The sequence below is a fragment of the Sorex araneus genome, chromosome 2 (genome assembly GCF_027595985.1).
Source record: "Sorex araneus isolate mSorAra2 chromosome 2, mSorAra2.pri, whole genome shotgun sequence".
Lineage (NCBI taxonomy): Eukaryota > Metazoa > Chordata > Mammalia > Eulipotyphla > Soricidae > Sorex > Sorex araneus.
Genome location: NC_073303.1, coordinates 241,830,498 through 241,841,241, shown reverse-complemented (window position 1 = coordinate 241,841,241; position 10,744 = coordinate 241,830,498). Strand labels below are relative to the sequence as shown.

The window sequence follows — 10,744 nt, the reverse complement described above, 5'->3', positions numbered from 1 at the left end:
GGTCCGGAGCATTGTCCGGGCCACGTTGCTCACCAGAATGCCTCAAAAGCATAAATGCATGATCTTGATGCAAACTTTTACAACCTAAGAGACAGGACCCCCCCCATGGGTAAGGACAAGCTGAACTGGGCTGAGGACTTAGTCTGGGATTTACGGTAAAAGCCTTGCTTGCTCTCAGAGCCCAGAGAACTAAGTGTTGGGATCTTTGTCTCTTACTGTGTTTATCCAAACAACTGCGAGTATTGCCAACTTATACAACTAGAGGGAAAGATAAAAGCAATGTAGGGCTGGAGCGATAGCATAGCGGGTAGGGCGTTGCCTTGCATGCGATCAACCCAGGTTCAATTCTCATCATCCCATATGGTCCCCTGAGCACCCTCAGGGGTGATTCCTGAGTGCAGAGCCAGGAGTAACCTCTGTGCATTGCCAGGTGTGACCCAAAAAGCAAAAAATGAAACAAAACAAAGCAATGTAGATGTCCTTTAGAGACAGAGTGTCTTCTTGAGTTGATCTCTCCAATAGAATTTCCTCCGCCAAATGTTTATCTATGTAAATGACCAAAACACACCTGTCCTTACCTCAATCCCCTTTCAGATGTTTTATAAGTATGCTAGCAACTCTGCATTAAACAGACCATTTTCACCATCAGGCTGTGGTCCCCATCTCCCCGGCTCTCTATCTCTCTGTTGGGGAGCCCTGGGGAGGAGGGGAGGCAGATCTGGACCACTGAACACAACGTGTATGCAGCTGCGGGCCCCCAAGCTTTACTTTGTAAATTTACAGAAAGGTACTTGTGATGTAGGTGGGCACCACAGGTGGCTTATGTGAAGTGGGGAGGAGAAAGAAGGTCACTTTCTCCTGATCCACCTCTGCCACCCAGGACCCAGGGTTACTGGGTTCTTGTCTCGCCCCACAGCAAGGAATTTCAGGAGTAGACAAGTAGTGAAATTACAGTTTTTATTTGGAGGTTTTGAAGAGAAGGAGGTAGACTTAGTGGGAGAGAGTGGAGAGTAACATACTCAAAAGAGAACCTGGGGGGGGGGGAGCTGGAGCAATAGCACGGTGGGTAGGGCATTTGCCTTACACGTGACCGACTTGGGTTTGATACCCAGCATCCCATATGGTCCCCTGAGCACTGCCAGGAGTAATTCCTGAGTGCATGAGCCAGAAGTAACCCCTGTGCATCGCTGGGTGTGAGCTCAAAAGCACTGTATCACTGTATCACTGTCATGCCGTTGCTCATCGATTTGCTCAAGCTGGCACCAGTAATGTCTCAATTGTGAGACTTGTTACTGTTTTTGGCATATTGAATACGCCACGGGTAGCTTGCCAGGCTCTGCTGTGCGGGCCGGATATTCTCGATAGCTTGCCGGGCTCTCTGAGAGGGGTGAAAGAATAGAACCCAGGAAGCACTCAGGAATTACTCCTGGCAGTGCTCAGGGGACAATATGGGATGCTGGGAACCAAACCCAAGTCAGTCACGTGTAAGGCAAACGCCCTACCCGCTGTACTATACTATTGCTCCAGCCCTCATGAAAGTCTGTAAGTCTGTAAATGTACCTCATGATGATTCATTAAAATAATAATTTAAGGGGACTGGAGCGATAGCACAGCAGGTAGGGCGTTTGCCTTGCATGCGGCCAACCCGGGTTCGATTCCCAGCATCCCATATGGTCCCCTGAGCACCGCCAGGGTTAATTCCTGAGTGTAGAGCCAGGAGCGACCCCTGTGCATCGCTGGGTGTGACCCAAAAAGCAAAAAAAAAAAAAAAATTTAAAATTACTAAAAATAAATACGTAATACTGCTTTGTCCTATCGCCCCAGAAAAGTTATCTCTAAATTTAACAACCTTACATCAAATAGTTCTCTAAACATTTTTCTATTTCTACCATATGACAATGGATTTACATTTACAGGTATAACAATCCATATGATAATTTCTATTCCAACTTTTAAAATCATAGCTTATCATATTTTCTTTACACAAAAACTATTCTGCACATAAAATGTTTTTATAGTCCAATCAATGTCCAATACCAGCTTAGAAAACCAGTTTCCAAAGTCCGAAGGTAAAAAATATATTTTTCAAAAAAATAATTCGGGGCCAGAGCAATAGCACAGTGGGTAGGGTATTTGAATTGCACGCAGTCAACCTGGGTTTGATTCCCAGCATCCATATGGTCCCCTGAGCACCGCCAGGAGTAATTCCTGAGTGCAGAGCCAGGAGTAACCCCTGTGCATCACCAGGTGTGACCCAAAAAGAAAAAAAAACCCAACACAAAACACCCCAAAATTCTATAGTGCTATGTGACAAAAGAGTATCAAGATTTTTTTTTTTTAAACTCATATCTTTACCTGGGCACATTTTCCAAGAAAATTGTGTTAAGGCACAAAAATCACAAAAACAGAAACATGACACGTGAAACTGCAGACAACTCTTAGGTGAGTTTAAAATGTAAAATAAATTATGAGAGAGAGAGAGAGAGAGAGAGAGAGAGAGAGAGAGAGAGAGAGAGAGAGAGAGAGAGAGAGAGAGAGAGAGGGAGGGAGAGAGAGAACCAAGGGTGGAGAGAGCCCCTACACACATCCCAGCATTAGACATGAAAGTAATGAAAGTGCACATCTCAAGAGGGGAGATGCGGGCGACACATTCGCTCAGGCACTGCATGTGCTTGGCCACATGGGCACAAGCAGCACATGGGCTAGGGCAGCAAATGAGTGTGCTTCTTTTGTTCAAGGTGGTGATGGTCTTCTTTGAAATTCTTTTCCTGGCCTTTTGTTTCTTCGTGAGCTTCTATCCTAGGGGGTTGGTCAGGTATCAAAGGAACAGCTTTGGAGTTTCTGATGAATCTCTTTCAGGTCCTTTATTGGTCTCTATCTCTGTTGCTGTCGTCTTTGTAAGGGTCCAGTCTCCTCAGCGTCTGTTAGGGACTGGCACTGGCACCAATTCTCCCTGAGGTCAGGGCTATTACTTCCCAGGAAATTTACTGCCATTGGTTTGGGAGGGGGCCTTCCGTATCTGCCTGCCTACATCACTTGCTGATTATCACCCGGGCTGCAGCCATGCCATTGTATTGGCATTTGTATGTCAAGTGCATGTTAACTTGTAAATAATGGTCTTGGTGATGGAAGCCAGGAGGAAGGTGGTCAAATAAGAACTAAATAAAGAGGTACAAAAACAGCCCCTCACTTGGAGCTGTCAAGACTCACCACTATTTCTTTTTTTTTTTCCTTTTCTTTTTGGGTGACACCCGTCATTGCACAGAAGTTACTCCTGGCTCTTGCACTCAGGAATTACTCCTGGCAGTGCTCTGGGAACCATATGGGGTGCTGGGAATCATACCCGGTCGTTCGCTTGCAAGGCAAACGCCCTACCTGCTGTGCTATCGCTCCAGCCCCTATTTCATTTCTTATTCTCACTCTGGCTTGGCTCAGTAAGGATGTGAGTGTGAGAGCAGAAAAAGAGAAGAACAAGCAATCAGAAGACATCATGGGCTTCTGCAGCATAGGAAAAAAAAAAAAGTGGGTTTAAGGACCCATTGTTCAACCTTTTAACTGTTTCACTGTAGAATTTGTCATTGCAAGTGAGCTTTTTTGTTGTTGTTGTTGTTTTTCGGCTTGGTTACCTTTTGTTGTTGCAGTATTTGGGGGGCCACACCCTGCAGTGTTCAGGGCTAACTCCTGGCTCTGAACTCAGGAATCATTTCTCCCAAGAACAGGGGACCCTGTGGGGTGCTCGGATATCTAACTGGGTCAGCCAAGTGCAAAGCAAGCGCCTTCTCTGCTTTAGTACCGCTGATCCAGGCCCAGAAATAGGGGGGGAAAAGAACGTTTCTGACCAGATAGTGTTTCATCAGTCATACTTGGGACCTGGCCCTTTAAGGCTCTGCCTGAACATGCCGGTGACGTCACGGAATTCCCAGGGGTCTTTGTGTTAGGGAAGGAACTGCCAGTTGGCCGCCATTGCTTCGGAGATTGAGGAACCCGTGGGAGTTTGGGAAGGCGGAGGGACCACCCGGGAAAATAGGGGGGTTCTGGAAGGCCGGTTTCCTCGCTGACCTCCAAGAGGTCGCTCAGAGCTCCCTGAATCTCCGCGGTCTCCGCGATCTTGTGAGCAGCGGGGTCGCTCAGTGAAAGTGGCCGAGGGTGGCGGCCCCTCATCCGGACACACCGAGCGCTCCTGCCGAAAGCTTTGTCTTGTTTATTAATTGTTTTTTTTTTGGGAAACAAGGTAGGTGGCTCATGCACTCAGGAATTACTCCTGGCGGTGCGCAGGGGACCATATGGGATGCTGGGAATCGAACCCGGGTCAGCCGCAGTACTATCGCTCCAGCCCCAACATGGTAGTTTTTACTGAGGAGAATTTACTTAGAAAGATGCAGAAGAGGGGGACGCCCTGGCACCCGCAGGAAGTGCCCCCCCGAGTGCAGAGCCAGGAGTAACTTTTGAGGATCACCCCAAAATTTTAAAAAAGATGGGGTGTGTAGAGGAAACACGTGGTCAAGGAGAAAAAAGAGCTTGAAGAGCAAAGAATGGAAAGTTCCAGAAACAAGGAAAATGATGGAACAGACAGAAGAGAAAGTTGTTTTTATATTTTTTAATTTTTATTTCATTATTTATTTATTTTCTTTTTTGGGTCACACCTGGCGATGCACAGGGGTTACTCCTGGCTCTTCACTCAGGAATTACTCCTGGCGGTGCTCAGGGGACCATATGGGATGCTGGGAATCGAACCCGGATCGGCCGCTGTGCTATCACTCCAGCCTCGAGAAAGTTTTTTTTTTAAAAAAAATTTTTTTTTACATGTGTTTTAGACCCATACCTGGCAGTGCTCAGGGTGACTCTTGGCTCTTCAGTCAGGGAGCCCTCTGGTGGGCTCCTGGGACCCTCTTGTGTGTATGGAGGCCAGGCCAGCCCTCTCCCCTGTTGAGTGATTCCTCTGGCCCACAACCAAAGAGAAAGTGTCAGAGCCAGAGGAAGCCTCAGTTTCCCTGAAGATTTTATGGAACATGCGTTGGCCACTGCATCGTTAGCTCCCTTTCAAGGACTCACAGTCCTGGAGCAGTCATAAGGTTTGTCAGGGCTGGATCTTCCTGGGACTATCCCCAGGCTAGCCCTTTGCTGGCCACCTTTCATTCCTTAGGCTAATTTCAGAGGAGTTAAAGATTCTTTTTCCTTTTAGGGTGGAGGGTTTGAGCTTCACCACTGTGTTCAGGGGTCACTCCTGATTCTGCACTCCTGATGGTGTTCAGGGCCCCCCCATACCCTGGTCAGCAGCTTGCAAAGCACCTCTGCTTGCAAAGCACCCAGCTCTACTAGCATTCCCTCCTGGTGAGGATGGAGGTGTGTTCATCTACTTAGTCAAAAGATTTTGGCAGAGCATTTTAATTTTCACATGTTCCCCATTTACCCAGTAGTTTCCGGAGTCCAAGGAGATGTGAAAGTTTCTTTTCTTTTCAGCTTTTAGAGTCACACTCAGGTGCCCGGTGATGTCCAGGGGGTATTCCTGGCTTTGCACTCAGGAGTCACTCCTGGTGGTTCTTCGGGAACCATATGGGATGCTGCAGATTAAACCCAACAAATACCCATCTGGGCTACAGAGGATCCCGCGACCAGGTGTGCGAACTTAGCAGGAAGTAAGTAGCGTGGACACTACCAGGTGTGCCCCAAGCCCTCTCACAATGCAATTTAAGAGCACTATTGTCCACCACACCTTTATTTATTTATTTATTTATTTATTTTTTCTTTTTGGGTCACACCTGGCGATGCACAAGGGTTACTCCTGGCTCATGCACTCAGGAATTACCCCTGGCGGTGCTCAGGGAGCCATATGGGATGCTGGGAATCGAACCTGGGTTGGCCGTGTGCAAGGCAAACGTCCTACCTGCTGTGCTATTGCTCCAGCCCCACCTTTATTTAATCATTTTAGTGAACTAATTAGTTTGGGGTGACACACATGGTAATACTCATTGCCTGTGCACTCAGGGTTCCTGGCAGTGCTCAGTGTACCATATGGGATGCTGGCAATCAAACATGGGTTGGCAGTGTACAAGAGAAGCACCTCGCCCGCTGTAGTATCTCTCCAGTCCTTTGACACAGAAATTTATTTATTTATTTTAGTTTTTGGGCCCCAAGTACTCAGGGCTTACTGACTTTTTTTTTTCTGTATTGCCTTTTTTTCTAAAAAAAATTTTTTTTTGGCTTTTTGGGTCACACCCATCGATGCTCAGGGCTGACTCCTGGCTCTGCACTCAGGAATCACTCTGGGAAGTGCTCAGGAGACCATATGGGATGCTGGGAATCGAACCCGGGTCTGCCACGTGCAAGGCAAACGCCCTACTCGCTGTGCTATCGATCCAGCCCCTTAATTTTTTTTAATTTGTGAATCACCGTGAGGTACTGTTACAGACTTACAAACTTCCATGCTTACATTTCAGTCATATATACAATGGCCAAGTATCCATCCCTCCACCAGTGCCCATTTTCCACCACCAATGGTCCCAGCATCCCTCCCACCATCCTCACCCCATTCCCACTCCTCCCACCCCGCCTCTGTGGCTTGGCATTCCCTTTTGCTTTCTCTTTCCTTTTGGGTGTTGTGGTTTGCAATAGAGGTATTAAGTGGCCATCATGTTCGGTAGTCTACTTTCAGAATGCGTCTCCCATCCCGAGTGGATCCTCCTAGCACCATTTACTTGGTGATCTCTTCTCTAACTGAACTGCCTTTTCCCCCATTATGTGAGGCCAGCTTCTAAGCTGTGTAGTAATACTCCCAGTACTTGCTTATCTTTCTGACTCTTGATCTGTGCTCAGGCATTGTTCCTGGCAATGCTGGGGTGGGGAGCCTATGTGCTGTTGTGTGTTGAACTCAGCTTAAGCTGCTTGAAATAAAAGCACCCCATCAACTGTACTATTTCTGCTAACTCTATATGATTTTATTTTTCCCCAGGAAAAGAATTTCTGCTTTACCTATCAAGATTCTGATTGTCCATTTCTCCTAGACCAGGGGCGCCTCCTAATGTTGGGGTGAGTACTTTCAGAAAGGGGGCTTCCAGGGACCAGCTGTATCATTGTATCACTGTATCACTGTCATCCCTTGCTCATCAGTTTAAACATCTCCATTGTGAGACTTGTTACAGTTTTTGGCATATCGAATACGCCAGGGGTATCCTTGCCAGGGCTCTGCCGTGCGGCTGAGATACTCAGCTTGCCGGACTCTCTGAGAGGGACGGAGGAATCGAACCCGGGTTGGCCACGTGCAAGGCAAACGTCCTAACCGCTGTGCTATGGCTCCGCTAGGGACCAGCTGTAACAGGTTTTAAATGTCTCCCTCTAGGGCCTGGTGAAAGACAGTCAGGAGAACCTTTGTCTTACTCATGGATGATCCAGGTTTGATCCTGGGTACACCATAGGGCCTCCTCAGCATCACCAGGTATGGCCCCAAAACCAAAAAGAAAAAAAGTCTCATTCCAGAATTTGTCTTGACACATAAGCTTTCTTTGAAATTTTTTTCTTTTGCTTTTTGGGTCACACCTGCCGATGTACAGTGGTCACTTCTGGCTCTGCACTCAGAAATTACCCCTGGCGGTGCTCAGGGGACCATATGGGATGCTGGAAATCGAACCTGGGTTGGCCGCGTGCAAGGCAAATGCCCTGCCCACTGTGCTATCGCTCCGGCCCCTCTTTGAACTTCTTTTGGGGTTTTCTCTCCTGCCTTTTCTTTCCCCCTTTTTGCTACAAACTTGGAGATGTCAGAGACCCTCCCGCTCTATCTGTCTCTGGATGCAGGGGGGACCATGCCGAGTTCCCCCTCTGGTAAAGCAGGTGCTCAGCCCTCTGAGTTCCTCTCCCTTGGTCTATCTCACTACTCGGGAGTAGATGGGTAAGATTTGGGACCACACCTGGTGGTGCTTGAGGGCTGTGCCCTGTGCTATTCTCAGGGGACCAGTGCACAGTTGGTACCAGAGAAGGGCCCTGGCTTCCAGCTGGCCGGCCTCTGCTCCAGCCTGGTGTGCTCTCTCCTGAACCTCTGTTCAGCCTTCATTGGAAATTCTTAGATATAAAATCCTGTAAACACAAAAAAGAACCGGTGTTATGAAGATGCAAGGACGCCTGAGTTCAGTAAGAGCTATTTTCAATCTTCCCCAGCAAAGAACCAAGACCACAGTCTGATGGTGAAAATGGCCCGTTTAATGCAGAGTTGCTAGCATACTTATAGAACATCTGAAGGGGGGTTGAGGTAAGGACCAGTGTGATGGTCATTTACATAGATAAACATTTGGCAGAGGAAATTCTTTTGGGGAGATCTACTCAAGGAGACACTCTGTCTCCCAGGGACAACTACATTGCTTTTATGTTTCCCTCTAATTGTATAAGTTACCGATACCTGCAGTTGTTTGGATAAACACAGTAAGAGACAAAGATCCCAACACTTAGTTCTCTGGGCTGAGAGCAAGCAAGGCTTTTAACACTTGGTTGTCTGGGCTCTGAGGGCAAGCAAATCCCAAATCCCAAATCCCCGTAAATCCCAGACTAAGACCTCAGGCCAGTTCAGCTAGTCCTTCCCCTGGGCGGGTCCTGTCTCTTAAATTGTAACAGTTTGCATGAAAACCATGCATTTATGCTTTCTAGAATGTCCCATTTCGCTGCCAGGTAGTTTTGCCACTCCCCCGGGTCCATCCCAGTCCCACGGCGGGACCTCCCCTTTGGGGTGTTAGGAACTACAGAAACTGAAACCTGAGTCAAGTGGTTATGACCAAGTGATTATGCCCAGGAGCAGATATATTTCAGTGTCAATCAACTCCCAAATATTAGGAGCATAGCAGTAATGGTCTTTCTGTGTTTAACCAAAGAACATTGCTCTATGGTAATGTATAAAAAGGCTATAAGGGAAACAGAAAAGCAAGTACAAATATATAGCACTTCAAATACAAAGCAGTATCAATACAAGTTCAGAATTACAAGAACGTTTTGTTTTACAAGCAATCGAGATTGACATGGGGGACTGTGATAATGCGAGGTAATTTTTTTTTTTTTTTGGCTTTTTGGGTCACACCTGGCGATGCACAGGGGTTACTCCTGGCTCTGCACTCAGGAATTACTCCTGGCAGTGCTCAGGGGACCGTATGGGATGCTGGGATTTGAACCCGGGTTGGCCGTGTGCAAGGCAAACGCCCTACCCGCTATGCTATCGCTCCAGCCCCGATAATGCGAGGTAAAATACAAGGGAAAGATTACAAATAAACTTTAAGTTAGGGATGCTAGCAAGGGTAATATAAATTCCTCTAGGAGGAAGAAAGGAGACAATACGCTGATAAAGCCTAAAGCACTTAGGGTTAATATCTAACACAAAGGGGAGGTTGAAGATAGACTTTGACTAAATTAAGGATGCTAGCAAGGGCATGGTAAGCTTCTCTGGGAGGAGGAAAGGGGCAATACACTGATAAAGACTAAAGCATTTAGGGTTGATATCCAACAGTCTATCTCACTACTCGGGAATAGATGGGTAAGATTTGGGGCCACACCTGGTGGTGCTTGAGGGCTGCGCCCTGTGCTGTTCTCAGGGGACCAGTGCACAGTTGGTACCAGAGAAGGGCCCTGGCTTCCAGCTGGCTGGCCTCCGCTCCAGCCTTGTGTGCTCTCTCCTGAACCTCTGTTCAGCCTTCATTGGAAATATTTAGATATGAAATCCTGGAATACTTTCAACAAGAGGCTTTTAAGGAGGAAAAGATGAAGTTGGAGTCTCTGAGCAAAATTATGAACTTTCACCGAAAAGATTTCTTTTGGACCAAATGTAAATTTTTTTTTCTTTTTTGGGTCACACTCAGCTATCAACTATGCTCAGGGGTTACTTTTGGCTCATGCACTCAGGAATTACTCCTGGCAGTGCCCAGGGACCATATGGGATGCTGGGAATCGAACCTGGGTCAGCCACATGCTAAGGCAAATGCCCTACCCACTGTGCTAACTCTCCAGCCCCCTCAAATGTAATTCTTTTTCTTCTTTTTCTTATATAAAAATCACATACCCAGAGGAATGAAATCATATGGGCTGAAGATCTGGCCTATAAATTCTGAGCTCTCCCGGATGTGTCTCCAAAACAGAAACAAACCAATGAATTGACTCTTAAGAATGCAATTCTGGAATTCGCACCTGTGCTGTAGGCAGATAACTTCCTCTTTGACTGTGTTTGAAGGGGGGATGGTTGGAGTTGGGGGGGGCTACTGTCTCACCCAGCAGTGCTCAGGGATCACTCCTTGGGAATTCAGGGTATGTGTTTGACTCTGCCCCATGCATGGCAAGGACCTTCCCCACTGACCTCTATTTTCAGCCCCTGCAAACCTTTGAAAACTGCAGCCATGTGCCAGCAGTCCTGCCATGGCCTCTACTAGCTGGGCCTCATGCCTGCCCCTTGTCATGCCAGTCTGTTTCCTTCTAGTGAGGTTCACAGGATTTATATAGAATTTGAATTCCTGGGGTCAGAGAGAGGCCAGGAGTGCAGGCCCTGGACTTGCAATCAGCCTGCCATGGTACAATCTCTAGCACAATGAAGGATCCCCCAAGTACTTCAGGAATAAGCCCAAATTCCCCCATTTGTGGCTCAAAGATCCAAACCTGTGTCCTATGAAACTTAGTGGTGGTGGCTGACTCAAAACCTAAATTTTTTTTTTCTTTTTTGGGTCACACCCAGCGATGCTCAGGGGTTACTCCTGGCTTTGCACTCAGGAATTACTCCTGGCAGTGC

The 10,744-nt window shown here is 47.3% G+C and overlaps 1 protein-coding gene across 5 annotated transcripts in view; it reads left to right on the top strand.

Moving 5' to 3' along the window:
- Positions 1-3,948: 3,948 nt before the first annotated feature.
- The window catches only part of LOC129401978 (zinc finger protein 345-like), a 29,710-nt gene continuing 22,914 nt past the window's right edge, over positions 3,949-10,744 (top strand). For 3 of the 5 annotated variants that reach the window (XM_055125653.1, XM_055125652.1, XM_055125651.1), the window contains exons 1-3: positions 3,949-4,231; positions 5,461-5,636; positions 6,950-7,026. The gene's annotated coding sequence lies outside the window, so the exon portion shown is untranslated. The remainder of the gene's footprint in view (positions 4,232-5,460; positions 5,637-6,949; positions 7,027-10,744) is intronic. The other 2 variants (XM_055125654.1, XM_055125655.1) reach the window with 2 other exon arrangements.